At 37.2% G+C, this 16,670-nt stretch overlaps 1 non-coding gene across 1 annotated transcript; it reads right to left on the reverse strand.

Moving 5' to 3' along the window:
- Positions 1-1,043: 1,043 nt before the first annotated feature.
- Positions 1,044-1,150, reverse strand: LOC115215266. The gene has a single exon (XR_003881967.1). It is a non-coding gene; the product is annotated as a U6 spliceosomal RNA (small nuclear RNA).
- Between the last annotated feature and the right edge of the window lie 15,520 nt (positions 1,151-16,670).

Here is a 16,670-nt window from a genome sequence, read left to right on the forward strand (position 1 = left end):
CAAAGGAAGACTGAGACTTCAGCTTTTGCAAACCAAATTTTTCTGCTGATTTAGTATCACTGTGAGTATGCCTTTTCGCAATTTAATTATTTCTCTTTCATATTTTGATACCTTGTAAATGAATGATTGTAATCAATTTATGTTGCTTTATTTTTTATTATACTATAATTTAAATTAATATACCCATCCAACAATATTTTTGTTTCATTCATGATATTTAATAATAAATAATAAATGCACCCTTTTAAAGCCTAGCCAGGCTCATGAACCTGGTTTCTCAGTTTCTATGGTGTATGTGTTCCCCAGCTGGACAGGACACCGGTCCATCACAGCGTTACTCATTTTTGGCAGCTGAGTGGACTGGAGCAATGTGAAATGAAGTGTTTTGCTCAAGAACACAACGCATCACCCAGTCCAGGAATCCAAACCACAATCTTACGATCATGGTGCTGACACCCTATCCACTAAGCCACGTGCCTCTACTCATGATATTTACTTTGGAAAATACCAGACATTTGTGTGAGTGGTTCTCAACTTTTGCTATGCCCTGCACTCAAGGAAATTTTCACACCCAACACAAAAGTAGTATCATTTATGAGATAGGTAAAAAACATGATTCATTCCAGTAATAACTAATTTACTTTCTTAAAATATTAATACATGCAGTCTGTGGATGAACATACTCAACATGAAATTAATCTTTTCACTCAGTGCATAAAATGTAAATTAAGCAATTAGTAAAAAGAACTAAGTCAGTGATGGGTAAACTGTGGACTTTTTGAATGGCATGCCTAAAAAAAAAATACCTATTTCTTTACTACCCACAAGGGGCTAAACACAGAGAGGACAAACAATGACAGACAAACGGATTAAGTCGATTATATCGACCCCAGTGCGTAACTGGTACTTATTTAATCGACCCCGGAAGGATGAAAGGCAAAGTCGACCTCGGCAGAATTTGAACTCAGAACGTAACGGCAGACGAAATACGGCTACGCATTTCGCCCGGCATGCTAACGTTTCTGCCAGCTCGCCGCCTTTTTTTATATATGGAACACTTCATGAATTTGCGTGTCATCCTTGCGCAGGGGCCATGCTAATCTTCTCTGTATCGTTCCAATTTTAGAATATGTACTGCTGTAGCTTGTACTAAAAAAAAAATACCTTGAATAGTTTTAGTAGTGCAGAATGCTTGATAATGAGTCATGTCTCATGCAGCCCACTTCTCAGAGAAGGTTGCCCATGCTTGTTGTAAATAGTGAAATCAACTCCAATTATGAACATAAAATTCGGTAGCTTCATTTTTTTCTGCTTCTCATTCATGACTTTATCAAAATTTAGAATTATGTTGCTAATTTTGATTGTGGATTAGGTGATTCCTGAATTTTGTTTTGACTGTCAAAAGAGAACTGAATTCAGATTAACAGAAATATGATATTACAAAGTGGAATAAGGCCACAGTTATCGGTCACAATCTCTTAAGAGTAAATGTATTTATGTTGAATTATAAGATTCTTCATTTATTCAATATATTCCATTAATAATTTAATTCTGAAAAGCAATTTTAATTAAATATATACTTTCCCTCTTTGCCTCAACTCCCTGAAATGTCATCTCCCTAATCCCCAAGTGATGTGGATACCCCTGAATAGGAACTCCTCATAAGTGATATCCTATAGTAAGAGAAGGAACAATTAAACAAAATAAAATGTTCCAATAAGAATTTCTTAATGGTAAAACTTAGTTCCATCATTACTGGTTCTCTTTAGGACATGTTAAAGGTTCAAAATATTTAAATATTTAGTGATAGCACGAAAAATGATACATAACTATTAACAAATATCCCCCTCTCTTTCCATCTCTCTCTATATATATCACACACTATCTCTCCCTCTCCTTTGATGTCCCTACTTGCCCTTTCTTTTATCCATTTCATCTTGCCATACTTTTATACTCATTGTCCATACTTTTAGCTAGTTGTGCATATATATATATATATATATACAACCCATACCAGTGTGGAAAACTGATGTTAAATGATGATGATGATATATATGTGTTTGTGTGTGTGTATGTATGTATATGTATACTCATACACACACACACATATACACATGTCTGTGTGAGTATATATATATATGTGTATGTGTGTAAATGTGTATATATATATATATATATATATATATATATATATATATATATATATATATATAATATATATATATATACATAAATGTATTACTTATTACACTATAATTTTAATTTATTGCTCCTAAGTTTTAGAGACACTGTGTGTGAGAAAGATAGTATGAGTGATATTATACAATATTAATTAAATATAATATTTTGATCTAATATAGATAGCAAACACATCTGTTTGTAGCCAAGTCTGTATTTCAATAATTTTATGCCAATTCAATGGGTGAGAATCGGGTATTTTCACTGGGGTACATGGTGGCCATGGTATTGGCACCAGAAATAATGAGGGAACTAGACTACTAGAATTCTGTGATGCATGTATTCTAGTGTATCTATATATTTATACTTTTTAAGAATCCACATGGTTAAACATTTGCTTCAAGTATATGGTGATTGGCTGTCATCAGAATTAACCTGCAAGAATTCTCAAATATTAGGTCCACAGATGATCTCCTCTCCTTTACTATTCCAATATATAATTAATCTAAAGTCAACAGATTAGATCTGCAGCCTGAAAATCTATTTAATCTTTTTAAACCCCTACATTATTGATTAGAACTTAACTTAGCTAAATTCCTTTAATAGACAGCTCCTTTGCATGTCATTCTTGGCATATGCAAATAAAGTCCTTTTCAGCCTAAAAGTCTTAACACATTTCCATCTAGCATACTCTTTTACTCTTTTACTTGTTTCAGTCATTTGACTGTGGCCATGCTGGAGCACCGCCTTTAGTCGAGCAAATCGACCCCGGGACTTATTCTTTGTAAGCCCAGTACTTATTCTATCGGCCTCTTTTGCCGAACCGCTAAGTGACGGGGATGTAAACACACCAGCATCGGTTGTCAAGCAATGCTAGTGGGACAACCACAGACACACAAACACACACATACATATATATATATACATATATATGACAGGCTTCTTTCAGTTTCCGTCTACCAAATCCACTCACAAGGCATTGGTCGGCCCGGGGCTATAGCAGAAGACACTTGCCCAAGATACCATGCAGTGTGACTGAACCCGGAACCATGTGGTTGGTTAGCAAGCTACTTACCACACAGCCACTCCTACACATTCACTATTAATAAAAAAATAATATGGTAACCATTACTGTATCAAACAAAATGCCTTGCAGTTTTCAATTACAATCCTTTACATTCTGAGATCAAATCCCATCAAGGTTAAGAGATGGCTGAATTCAAACCTAGATAGTGGAGCTGAAAGTAATACACCACAAAGTATTTTTTCTGATGATCTAGCCAATCCACCATTCTTAATAATAATAATAATAATGATAATGATAATAATAATAATAATAATAATAATAATGATAATGATAATAATAATAATAATAATATAATAATAATAATAATAATAATAATAATAATAATAATCCTTTCTACTATAGGCACAAGGCCTAAAATTTTAGGGGAGGGGACTAGTCGATTACATTGACCCCAGTGATTCACTTGTACATAATTTAGGAGCAGCTGTGTGGTAAGTAGATTGCTTTCCAACCACATGGTCCCAGGTTCAGTCCCACTGCATGGCACCTTGAGCTAGTGTCTTCTACTATAGCCCCGGGCCAACCAAAGCCTTGTGAGTGGATTTGGTAGACAGAAACTGAAAGAAGCCCATCGTATATATATGTATATATATATATGTGTGTGTGTGTGTTTGTGTGTCTGCATTTGTCCCCTCCAACATCGCATGACAACCGATGCTGCTGTGTTTATGTCCCTGTATCTTAGTGGTTCAGCAAGAGAGACCTGTAGAATGAGTACTAGGCTTACAAAGAGTACTTTGTAAGTACTCTTTGAATGTACTTATTGTAAGCCTAGAATGAGTACTAGGCTTACAATAAGTCCTTGGGTTGACTTGCTCGACTAAAGGCAGTGCTCCAGCATGGCCACAGTCAAATTACTGAAACAAGTAAAAGAGTAAAAGAGTATTTCATCCAGCATGCTAACAATTCTGCCAGCAACAAACAACAACAACAACAGCAACACTAATAATAATAATAACAACAATAATAATAATAATAATAATAAGTAACTATCATCCTTTTAGTTGTAGGGTCACTGGGAGCACTAGCAACCAAGTTTGAGAAAAATGCCAGAGAAACTGGAATTGATATGAGGGCAGCACATGCATAAAAAACTAATCTATTGTAGAAAGCAGGGGATTTTGAGATTGGTATCTGGGTGTTAAGTATCATGGACAGAGACCCTGTGAAACCTCTGACAACAGGTTGCTGTCCACTCTCACAGAATTAACTGGTGCAATTAAAATTGAGAGCTTTGAGAAGTAAAGTGATGATAATAATAGGCGCAGGAGTGGCTGTGTGGTAAGTAGCTTGCTTACCAACCACATGGTTCCGGGTTCAGTTCCACTGCGTGGCATCTTGGGCAAGTGTCTTCTACTATAGCCTTGGGCTGACCAAAGCCTTGTGAGTGGATTTGGTAGATGGAAACTGAAAGAAGCCCGTCGTATATATGTATATATTTATATGTATGTGTGTGTGTCTGTGTTTGTCCCCTAGCATTGCTTGACAACTGATGCTGGTGTGTATATGTCCTCCGTAACTTAGCAGTTCAGCAAAAGAGACCAATAGAATAAGTACTAGGCTTACAAAGAATAAGTCCCAGGGTCGATTTGCTCGATTAAAGGCGGTGCTCCAGCATGGCCGCAGTCAAATGACTGAAACAAGTAAAAGAGTAAAAGAGTAATAACAATGGTTTAAAATTTTGACACTACACCCGCAGTTTTGGGGAAGGGAGTAATTCAGTTTCATCAACCCCAGCGTTTGGCTGGATTTTTTTTGTTAAGCTAGAAAGGGTGAAAGGCACAGTTGATTTTGGCATAATTTGAACTCAGAACATAAAAAATGGATGAAATGCCACTAGGCATTTTCTTTGGCATGCTAATTATTCTGCCAGCTCACCAGCTAACTCTTTTACTCTCTTTTACTTGCTTTAGTCCTTTGACTGTGGCCATGCTGGAGCACCGCCTATAATGATTTAATAATTATAATGATTTCAAATTTTGCCACAAGGGCAGCAGTTTTGGGGGAGGGGATGAGTCAATTACATCGATCCCTCTCTTCAACTGCTACTTATTTTATTGACCTCATAAGGATGAAAGGCAAAGCTGACCTTGAAGTAATGATTTTTGCCAACATAATAAGGCAGTCCTGGTTTAGGACGAATGTTGCTGTAATTTAGCCCCAGGAGACATCATCTCCAGCTGGCTATACGACATGATCTGTGTCCTTATATTTTCAAACAAGAGAGTCTAGCACTCTTGTTCGAAAATATAAGGATACAGATTGTGTTGTATAGCCAGCTGGAGACAAAATCTCTTGGGGCTAAATTACAACAACATTCGTCCTAAACCAGGACTGCCATGTTATGTTGGCAAAAATCTTTACTCCAGAGTATTGTTGCTGAATATCTCCCGTTGTGAGATTTTAAAATAGTAATTTTCTAAAGTTGACCTTTGTGGAATTTGAACTCAGAATTAAGTGACAGGTTTCGTCCAGCATGCTAACGATTCTGCCAGCACTAATGGTTTCAAATTTTGGTACAAGGCCAGCCAATTTGGAATAGGGAATAAGTCATTGGCCCAAGTATTCAACTGGTACTTATTTTACCAACCCTGAAAGGATGCTAGGCAAAGTTGACTTTGGCAGAATTTGAACTCAGATCATAAAGTCGACCCACCTTTCAAATCCTCACCTTATGCCAAAATTAGAAAGAATTATTATTATGGCCGTGACATATGAAGAGGTATCTCACAGAAGTAGGGCCTGACTGGGACACTACTCAGAGCAGAGGGTTGCCTGAGATGACCTGAGCAAATACTGACAAATAGTGGATACAACAGTTCACTGCAATGGCACATGTCTCCACACCTAACCTGATTATTATAATCATTATTTTTTCTAGCTGGAAATATTGGTAGATGACACACTGTTCATCACTACTACTAATCAGTAGGCATCTGCCACCTTTAATATTGGTTCGTATTTCATTAAAAATACATTTTTACTTCCTGCCATCCTATATATAATGTTACTGAAGCAATAGACAAGGTATCTATATAATGAATATGCTATTCTCTTGTGCATGCTTGTGCAGCAGTAGCAACTGTGCTAATGCAGCAAAAATTTTGTCACTGTTGCACAGATGAAAGCATTATTTGCTATATATGCAGAATTACAAAGAGCGATGCCTTCAGGTTAGGATTATAAACATCGATATGGGAACTAACAATGCTGGAGATCTTTGAAATAGGTTTAAAGAAATAAAATGCGATGTTTTTGTTGAATATGCAAATCAAAAGAGATATTCAAGCATTTTGGATGTACTTGGCGTTGGTCACTGTTTCATGAAAGATAATGGAAATGTTTAAGAACTGATGGTGTACAAAGGATATAGACAACTAGGAAAAAATAAAAACAAGCAAAAGATAGGTGTGGAGGAAATTTTGTGAAAGTGATGGTAATATATACCAACCCAGCCCAAACCACCTCTGGCTCTGTAGTACAAATGTCTTACTTTCATAAGTATTGAATTAAAATCTTAGTCACAATTTATGTTCCCAACACTATCTTAATGAATAACTAAGTTCTTTTACTAAATTCTTTGTTATATTTAAAACTAGCAGTATTGCCCGGCATTGCTCGGGTTTGTTAGGGAAATAACTATATAAGCATTTTTAGAGAGTTATAGCCAAAAAATAGCAAAAAAATGCATTAAAAATGGAAAAAAAATTATGGTAAATTTTTTTTAAATCGTTGACTCATCGTAGACATTTTTAGAGAGTTACTTCCCTTATATGATGGCGAAACAATGCATTAAAAATGGGACAAATTTATGGTAAATTTTTTTTTAAATCGTAGACTCATCGTAGACGCGCGCTAATACCCAGAAGGGCTCGATATGAATCACGACTATAAGATACCCTGTTTTGGTTAAACTGCACCGCAAAATGTGGGAGTAGTTAGGAATCTAAATCGTAAGAGACAGACAGCACACAACCTCTCTTTTATATATAAAGATTAATTGAATGAAACACAGAGCATCTCAAAATAAATATGGTAACGAAAGGGTTAAGTATATTAAAAAAAAGAATGGTGGGATAAAATACTCAGAAAATAAATCTTTATTAACACAGTTTTCAAATGACAATGATTCAATTAACATATTTTATAAGGTCAAATGAGTCATCATCACTAAAAGAAGTACTCTCTTTACTCTTTTACTTGTTTCAGTCATTTGACTGTGGCCATGCTGGAGCACCGCCTTTAGTCGAGCAAATCGACTCCGGGACTTATTCTTTGTAAGCCCAGTACTTATTCTATCGTTCTCTTTTGCCGAACCGCTAAGTGACGGGGACATAAACACACCAGCATCGGTTGTCAAGCAATGCTAGGGGGACAAACACAGACACACAAACACACACAGGCATATATATATATATATATACATATATACGACAGGCTTCTTTCAGTTTCCGTCTACCAAATCCACTCACAAGGTTTTGGTCGGCCTGAGGCTATAGTAGAAGACACTTGCCCAAGATGCCACGCAGTGGGACTGAACCCGGAACCATGTGGTTGCAAGCTACTTACCACACAGCCACTCCTGCACCTACAGTAGATCTCTTTTATTCTTTGTTTCAGCCATTGGAGCGTAGTGGGTCTTGGACATTGCGTCGAAAGCTTTAGTCAATCAAATTAAATCCATTATTTATTTTTAAGTATGATACTTATATAGCCTATCATGTGTCTATATTCTAAATATTCAGAAAAGGAGCCAATGCTGAAATAAAACATTGCTGCTGTATATATGATCAGCTCTTCAAACACATCTTTCAAGTCTCGAAAGTCATTTTTAAGATCTCACACTAGGAAAGAGCTATTATAGGTAAGAGAAGGAGCCTAACTCTGTGAGGAGCAGACAGCTGTCATATATATATATATATATATATATATATATATATGTAGGAGTGGCTGTGTGGTAAGTAGCTTGCTTACGAACCACATGGTTCTGGGTTCAGTCCCACTGCGTGGCACCTTAAGCATGTGTCTTCTACTATAGCCTCGGGTCGACCAAAGCCTTGTGAGTGGATTTGGTAGACGGAAACTGAAAGAAGCCCATCGTGTATATATGTATGTGTGTCTGTGTTTGTCCCCCACAACATCACTTGACAACCGATGCTGGTGTGTTTACGTCCCCGTTACTTAGCGGTTCGGCTAAAGAGACCGATAGAATAAGTACTAGGCTTACAAAGAATAAGTCCTGGGGTCGATTTGCTCAACTAAAAGGTGGTGCTCCAGCATGGCCGCAGTCGAATGACTGAAACAAGTAAAGAGTAAAAGAGTATATATATATATATATATATATATATATATATTATATATATATATATATAATAAATCTCTGAACGAGGTATAAACAGTAACTGCACGACAATGTGAGGTATACTTGCCATCTCAAAATGGCTAACCACTAAGGGTGGGTGTTACTGTAGCTTGTAGCCCCAGGAGAACATCCCTTTGCAAATGCCATAAGGGCACAGAAAGTGTGCCTAAAGCCAGCTGGAGACGATGTTCTCCTGGGGCTACAAGCTACAGTAACACCCACCCTTAGTGGTTAGCCATATTGAGATGGCAAGTATACCTCATATATATATATCTCTTTTACTCTTTTACTTGTTTCAGTCATTTGACTGCGGCCATGCTGGAGTACCACCTTTAGTCGAGCAAATCGACCCCGGGACTTATTCTTTGTAGGCCCAGTACTTATTCTATCGGTCTCTTTTTGCCGAACCGCTAAGTGACGGGGACGTAAACACACCAGTATCGGTTGTCAAGCAATGCTAGGGGACAAACACAAACATACACGCACACACACATATATATATATACATATATACGACAGGCTTCTTTCAGTTTCTGTCTACCAAATCCACTCACATGGCTTTGGTCGGCCCGGGGCTATAGTAGAAGACACTTGCCCAAGATGCCATGCAGTGGGACTGAACCCGGAACCATGTGGTTAGTTAGCAAGCTACATACCACACAGCCACTCCTTCGCCTATATATATATATATAACAAATGATGGAAAATGGAATATGCAAGAAACTTTATTGTTCACAATGATTACTTTGACCCATCTTACTTCGGTCACTCAGTGCAGACATATCTTGTCAGGTGAAGTTATAAGGGATGACTCATTTGATAAATTCTCTTTCACTTGGTTTTAATACAGTGTGTTGTTAGTGACCATAAGTTTAAGCTGTTGGGCAGTAATGACATTAGGTAGCCACAGGCAGTGAACGTGCTTCATCAGCTTACTACCAGGAACATACCCAACACTCAAAAAATATATATATATATGTGTGTGTGTGTGTATCTATATATGTATCTGTATACCGGAGTAAACACATAGATGGAAAAAGAGGTGGAAAAAAAGAGTACTCAAATACCAGTGGTAGAGTAATATGCTTTATTTAAAGCAGCAGAAAATTCAACAAAACCTGTTACTCTGAGTTTCACGTTGCCGTTCATCGGACAGTTTTGCTAGAATATTCTAGCAAAAACTGTCCGATGAACGGCAAAGTGAAACTCAGAGTAACAGGTTTTGTTGAATTTTCTACTGCTTTAAATAAAGTATGTATATGTATATATTATCATTGTTATCTTCATTTAACATCTGTTTCCATGCAAGGTGTTAGCGCCATGTAAAAGCACCCAATACACTCTGTAAAGGTATTAGGAAGGGCATCCAGCCATAGGAATCATACAAAAGAAGACACTTCCTGTCTCACACACACACACACATGCATACATGCCCACACACACATACACATATACACACACATTGTATATACGTAAAACAGAGAGTGTAATCAATGCTTATGCTTTATATAATGTACACATATTTCAGGAGACCAGCAAAATATCAACAATGTCAGCTTAAGTGACTTCTAACATGATAAATGTATCTGGCTCTTTTTATTAGCAATATTGTCAAAAATACAACACAAAAGACAAAGAACTACCTTTTGGTACTGCGTTGCACTATCTGGCGGACCTCCAGGATAATATACCTATTTCTTTATTACCCACAAGCGGCTAAACATAGAGGGGACAAACAAGGACAGACAAACAGATTAAGTCGATTATATCAACCCCAGCGCTTAACAGGTACCTTATTTATCGACCCCGAAAGGATGAAAGGCAAAGTCAACCTCAGCGGAATTTGAACTCACAACGTAACGACAGACGAAATAGCGCTCAGTGTTTGTGCATCATTTTGATAGAGCAGGATTGTTATAAATAAGCATCACCATCATCATATTTTCAGCTCTCTGTGGAAACATATTTGTCCTTAGGGAACTGTTATCTTGCTTAGAAACTGGAAGGGCATCCACTTGTAGAAAATGTATTTCAATGAATTCTCTCTGACCCATAAAGCATGTAAATGTAGGCCTTTTATTACAGTGATATATATATATTTCTTTACTACCCACAAGGGGTTAAACACAGAGGGGGAAAACAAGGACAGACAAATGGATTAAGTCGATTACATCGACCCCAGTGTGTAACTGGTACTTTATTTATCGACCCCGAAAGGATGAAAGGCAAAGTCGACCTTGAAAGAATTTGAACCCAGAACGTAACGGCAGACTAAATGCGGCTACACATTTCGCCCGGTGTGCTAACGTTTCTGCCAGTTCGCCGCCTTAATATATATATATATATAGGCACAGGAGTGGCTGTGTGGTAAGTAGCTTGCTTCCCAACCACATGGTTCTGGGCTCAATCCCACTGTGTGATACCTTGAGCCAAGTGCCTTCTAACATAGCCTTGGGCTGACCTTGTGAGTGAAATTTGGTAGACGGAAGCTGAAAGAAGCCCGTCATATATATATGTGTGTGTGTGTACATACATACATACATATATATATATATATATATATACATAAATATATAAATATATGTATATATATATATGTATGTATGTGTATGTATATGTTTGTGTGCATGTCCCCATAACTTAGTGATTTGGCAAAAGAGATCGATAGAATAAGTACTAGGCTTACAAAGAATAAGGTCTGGGGTCAATTTGCTCGACTAAAGGCAGTGGTCCAGCATGGCCACAGTCAAAATGACTGAAACGAGTAAGAGAGAGTATATGTCTGTGTGCATGTGTGTGTGTGTGTGTGTGTGAGTATATGTAGAGGCACATGGTTTAGGGATTAGTGTGTTGGACTCGTGATAGTAAGATTGCGGTTTTAGTTCTTAGATTAAGTGATGCATTGTGTTCATTTCACATTGGTAAAACTGAGAAATCCTGTAATAGACCAGCATCCCATCCAGGGTGGAATATATCCATCAGAGAAACTGGGAAACCAGCCTGTCCTCCTTACGAAGTAATGTGGACTAACCACATGCATACACATACACATACACATGCGCATATATATGATGGGCTTCTTTCAGTTTCCGTCTACCAAATCCACTCACAAGGCTTTGTTAGAAGGCACTTGTCCCAAAGAATCACACAGTGGGATTGAGCCCAGAACCATGAGGTTGGGAAACAAACTTCTTATCACGTGTCAAACATTGGCACTTACCTTCGTGCTTGATTATGGATTGTATATGTTTTGAGAAATGGCATTTACAGAAGACAAAAGGGACATAAAGTCTAGAGAAATACAGTAGTTTAGGAAGGTAGAGATTTCATTAGGCAAAATGCTGAGCTGTTTGATCAAACAAAATACTTGGCATACTGAGCGAATAAAGCAAAAAGGAAACTTGATACCATAAACTTGATACTAAAACTTGATGTTAACTGAGATTTTGTGAGGAAGCTTAAGCATTACTTGAAGAACCACATCGGGTAGATAAACATTTAGAAAACATTTGATACGATACCTAGATAGAAAATCTATGATTGTTTACATAAGCTCCCCTGTTGCAGATTCTCTGGCGATTTATTACAAATAAACATTTGTGGTTAATATCAGAAATTTACAAACTGGATGATGATAAGTTAGGATATGTTAATTAACAAATACAGCATGCAATTTTTAAAATGCTTATTAAGTATACAATTGATTTCTTTTTTTTTCCTATCAATTTCATAACCAATCAATATATTGATCTGAATTAAAAAGAATAGTTCAGTCTGACTTTGTAAAATAGACAAACAGAAAAATAATCCACAGTTAGAAATAAAAACAGTGCTAAGCAACAGACAGAATTAAGAGAATATCGACTCTATGAATGTGTTGGTTAGCCAAGGATTTCAATAACAGTTCATTGATTTATTACCAGAAATAGAATGTAATTATTATTTTCTTTCATTTTACTATTTTGTTTGTTTTTTTGATTCATTTATTGTTTCCTTTTTTTTTTATTTTATTTATTTATTAACGGAAGTAAGTTATGGGCAATTACTTTGGTTTAACAAGAACCTACCGATGAGTTGTTTGTTAGCTTCCATCATTTATGACATGGGACCATGATGAGGAATGAATGCTGTGTTCGGTGTGAGTTAGGGATATGTTGCAGCTTAGCATATGTAGGAGTTTGTGGCTCATGGATGAATGCATTTGAATATAGCTGCTTACGAATGCCTTCAGCCATAACCATGTGCAATTGATCCATCTCTGCCACACAACAGGTTGAGTGTATATAGTAAATGTTATACACCTAATACACATGAAACCTGTTTCATAGTCAATGTTTATTTCTCTCCACCTTTCAGCAGGATATTACATCTTTTTATCATTTCCATGTTTTAGTCATTGAGGTGCAGCCATGCTGGGGCACTGCCTTGAAGGGTGTAGTTCAGGGGTTCTCAACTATTTTTTATCTACGGCTCCCTTTGATTACTATTTCAATTCTAGTGGACCATCATAACCATTTTGTTTTTCACACATCAACTTGTGTAGGTTGGACTATTGTAAAGTGTTAGAGAAAGAAACTTAGTTGTTTCTTTCAATAAATACATCTAAAGCAAATCTTTATCAGGGACCCTTAAAGTTCTACTGTAGATACCCAATTTACTATTTCACTTGTGTAGACCACATTTGCTTACTATTGGGTTGTCCAGAAAGTTTGTACCAATTTATAGTAGCTTACCTTTCGACTTATTTTAGAACATGGTTGAGTCCATAAAATAGGATTTGACTACACCTCCATTTAGAGCACAGTTTAAGCTATCTTTTCGTGGAAGAAGGTTTATGTTCCTATAACCTATGTTAATTCTGTAACCCTTTAAAATGGAAGATAAGTTCATTTTCAGCACTTGATGCTTTGGGAACCAGACAAATATTGCTACAGCTTGGCTGGGATGTGTTACCCCACCCTCCATATTCACCAGATATTGCTCCAGGTCTCTGCAGAATAGTCTTAATGGTAAAAATTTCAATTCCTTAGATGATGTAAAAAGATACCTTGATGAACTCTTTGCCATGAAACCACCTTAATTCTGGGAAGAGGGTATTTTCAATTTAAAGGAAAGATGGTGATGCATTGTGCAACAAAATGGTATATATTTGGTTGATTAAAAATGATTAAAAAACCTTTTTGTTTCCTTTAAAAATCGGCACAGACCTTCTGAATAACCCAATACTTTATTCGAGTGGACTCCTATAGTGATTTGATATTTAAAAGCTAGTTTTATAGAAACTTCTTCCAAAATTCCTATTTTGTTTATCATGTAAAATGGGAGAAAAAGAAATCTCAATGTTTCTTGCAATACATACATCTAACGTAACATTTTTTCAGGGCTCCTTTGAAATATTAAAGTGGATCCCCAATTTACTATATTATTGCATAGCCCCAAAAAATCTTATATGGACCCACAGGGGCCATATAGACCATGGTTGAGAACCATTGGTTTAGTTGATCAAATATCTCCCAAGCCTGGTAATTATATTGTCATCACTTTTGCTGAACTGCTAAGTTACAGGGATGGAAGCAAACCAATACCAGTTATGGTATAATAATTCAGAGCTTAAATATTAACATATCCACTCTAATGAGAAATATATGAGTGCCTATTTTTACTGACTTATGGATGGGTTCTTCGATGATTATCTATCTATCTATCTATCTATCTATCTATCTATCTATCTATCTATCTATCTATCTATCTATCTATCTATCTATCTATCTATCTATCTATCTATCTATCTATCTATCTATCTATCTATCTATCTATCTATCTATCTACATACATACATACTTACACAACCCTGCATATATACACCTAAACCGTATGCTCCTTCCTTCCACCACACACACACACACACATACATGCACATACACAAAGGCAGTGCCCCATTCACACATATATATATCACATGATCATGTGATTGAGCAGACTGTTGAATGCTGTTATACATCGCTAGTCACAATGCACTTTGCATCATCTTAGCTTTCTAACGAAGCCACCCTACTGACTAAGTCAGCAGGCCAAAATACATACATATACATATATATATACACATACACACACACACATACATACATACATATACATACATACAGGATGAGCCAAAAGTCATGCACAAAATTCAATATGTTCTAGAATTGTCTATGACATGTTTCAGTTTTTCTAAAATTGAATAAAACAATATTGAACACATACGTACTTGTACACGTTGAACGAAATGAATAATAATAATAACAATAATAATAATAACTACACTCACGGAGTGGTTAGCATTAGGAAGGGCATCCAGCTGTAGAAACACTGCCAGATCAGACTGGGCCTGGTGCAGCCTTCTGGCTTCCCAGACCCCAGTTGCACCGTCCAACCCATGCTAGCATGGAAAGCGGGCGTTAAACGATGATGATGATGATATATATATATATATATAGATAGATAGATAGATAGATAGATAGATAGATAGATAGATAGATAGATAGATAGATAGATAGATAGATATAGATAGATAGATATAATATAGTGTTGACTATAGTCTACTCACCTGTATAGTCAATCAGGTGATACATGAAGGAGTCATATCCAATGACTGGTGTAGTAGTGCCATAGTCAACTGCTACAAAGTTAAAGGTGATGCATTAGATGTGAATAATTACAGAGGTATCAAGTTGTTAGATCAGGTGATGAAAGTCACGGAGAGAGTCATAGCCTAACTAAATAGGGAGAGAGTTGGTTTAGATGAGATGTTGTTTGGGTTTGTGCCTGGGAAAGCACCACTGAAGCTATATTTCTGGTAAGACAGCTGCAGAAGAAATACCTAGCCAAAGATAAACATCTGTACCTGGTTTTCATTGACATGGAGAAAGCCTTTGACAGGGTCCCCTGATCCATTATCTGGTGGCCAATGTGAAAACTAGGGATAGATGAGTGGTTTGTGGGAGCTGTACAAGCCATGTACAGGGATGCTGTCAGTAAGATGAGGGTTGGCAACAAGTATAGTGAAGAATTTCGGATAGGGGTAGGGGTCCACCAAGGATCAGTCCTCAGCCCCCTCTGATTCATCGTAGTCCTCCAGGTAATAACAGAGGAACCCAAGACAGAATGCCCCTGGGAGCTTCTCTATGCTAATGACCTTGCTCTAATATCAGAACTAGAGGAGAAGTTTCAGGTGTAGAAGCAAGGTCTAGAATTGAAGGGCCTTAGAGTCAATATAACAAAAACCAAAGTCTTAATAAGTAGGAAGGCAGATAAATTACAAATCCCTTCCGGTAGATGGCTCTGCTCAATCTGCAAAAAAGGCATAGGTAGAAACTCCATAAGATGTCCCTGGTGTAAGTTATGGACACATAAGAGGTGCAGTAATATTAAAGGAAGGCTAACTGGGAAGATAGTTTTTGTGTGTGGCAAATGCTCAGGAAATAAACACTGAAAATGTGCAGAAAACATCTTCCGTCACATGCCAAGAGGAAAAACTAGAAGTAGTTGATAGCTTCCATTACCTAGGTGACCAAGTCAGTATCAGGGGTGGATGCTCTGAGAGTATAGCTGCCAGAATAAGAATAGCTTGGGCAAAGTTCAGAAAGCTCCTATCTCTGCTGGGGACAAAGGGCCTCTCACTCAGAGTAAAAGGAAGACTGTATGATGCATGTGTGCAAACAGCCATGCTACATGGCAGTGAAACATGGGCCATGACTGCTGAGGACAAGTGTAAGCCTGCAACAAATGAAGCTAGTATGCTCCGCTGGATGTGTAATGTCAGTGTACATACAGGACAGAGTGTAAGCTCCTTGAGAGAAAAGTTGAATGTAAGAAGCATCAGATGTGGTATGCAAGAGAGACGACTGTGCTGGTATGGTCATGTGTTGCGTATGGATGAGAACAGCTGTGTGAAAAAGTGTAATACCCTAGCAGTAGAGGGAACCTGTGGAAGAGGTAGACCCAGGAAGATCTGAGATGAGGTGGTGAAGCACGACCTTCAAACACTGTCAGGTTGTTATG

This window comes from Octopus sinensis, linkage group LG8, assembly GCF_006345805.1.
Source record: "Octopus sinensis linkage group LG8, ASM634580v1, whole genome shotgun sequence".
In the NCBI taxonomy this organism is placed as follows: Eukaryota; Metazoa; Mollusca; class Cephalopoda; order Octopoda; family Octopodidae; genus Octopus; species Octopus sinensis.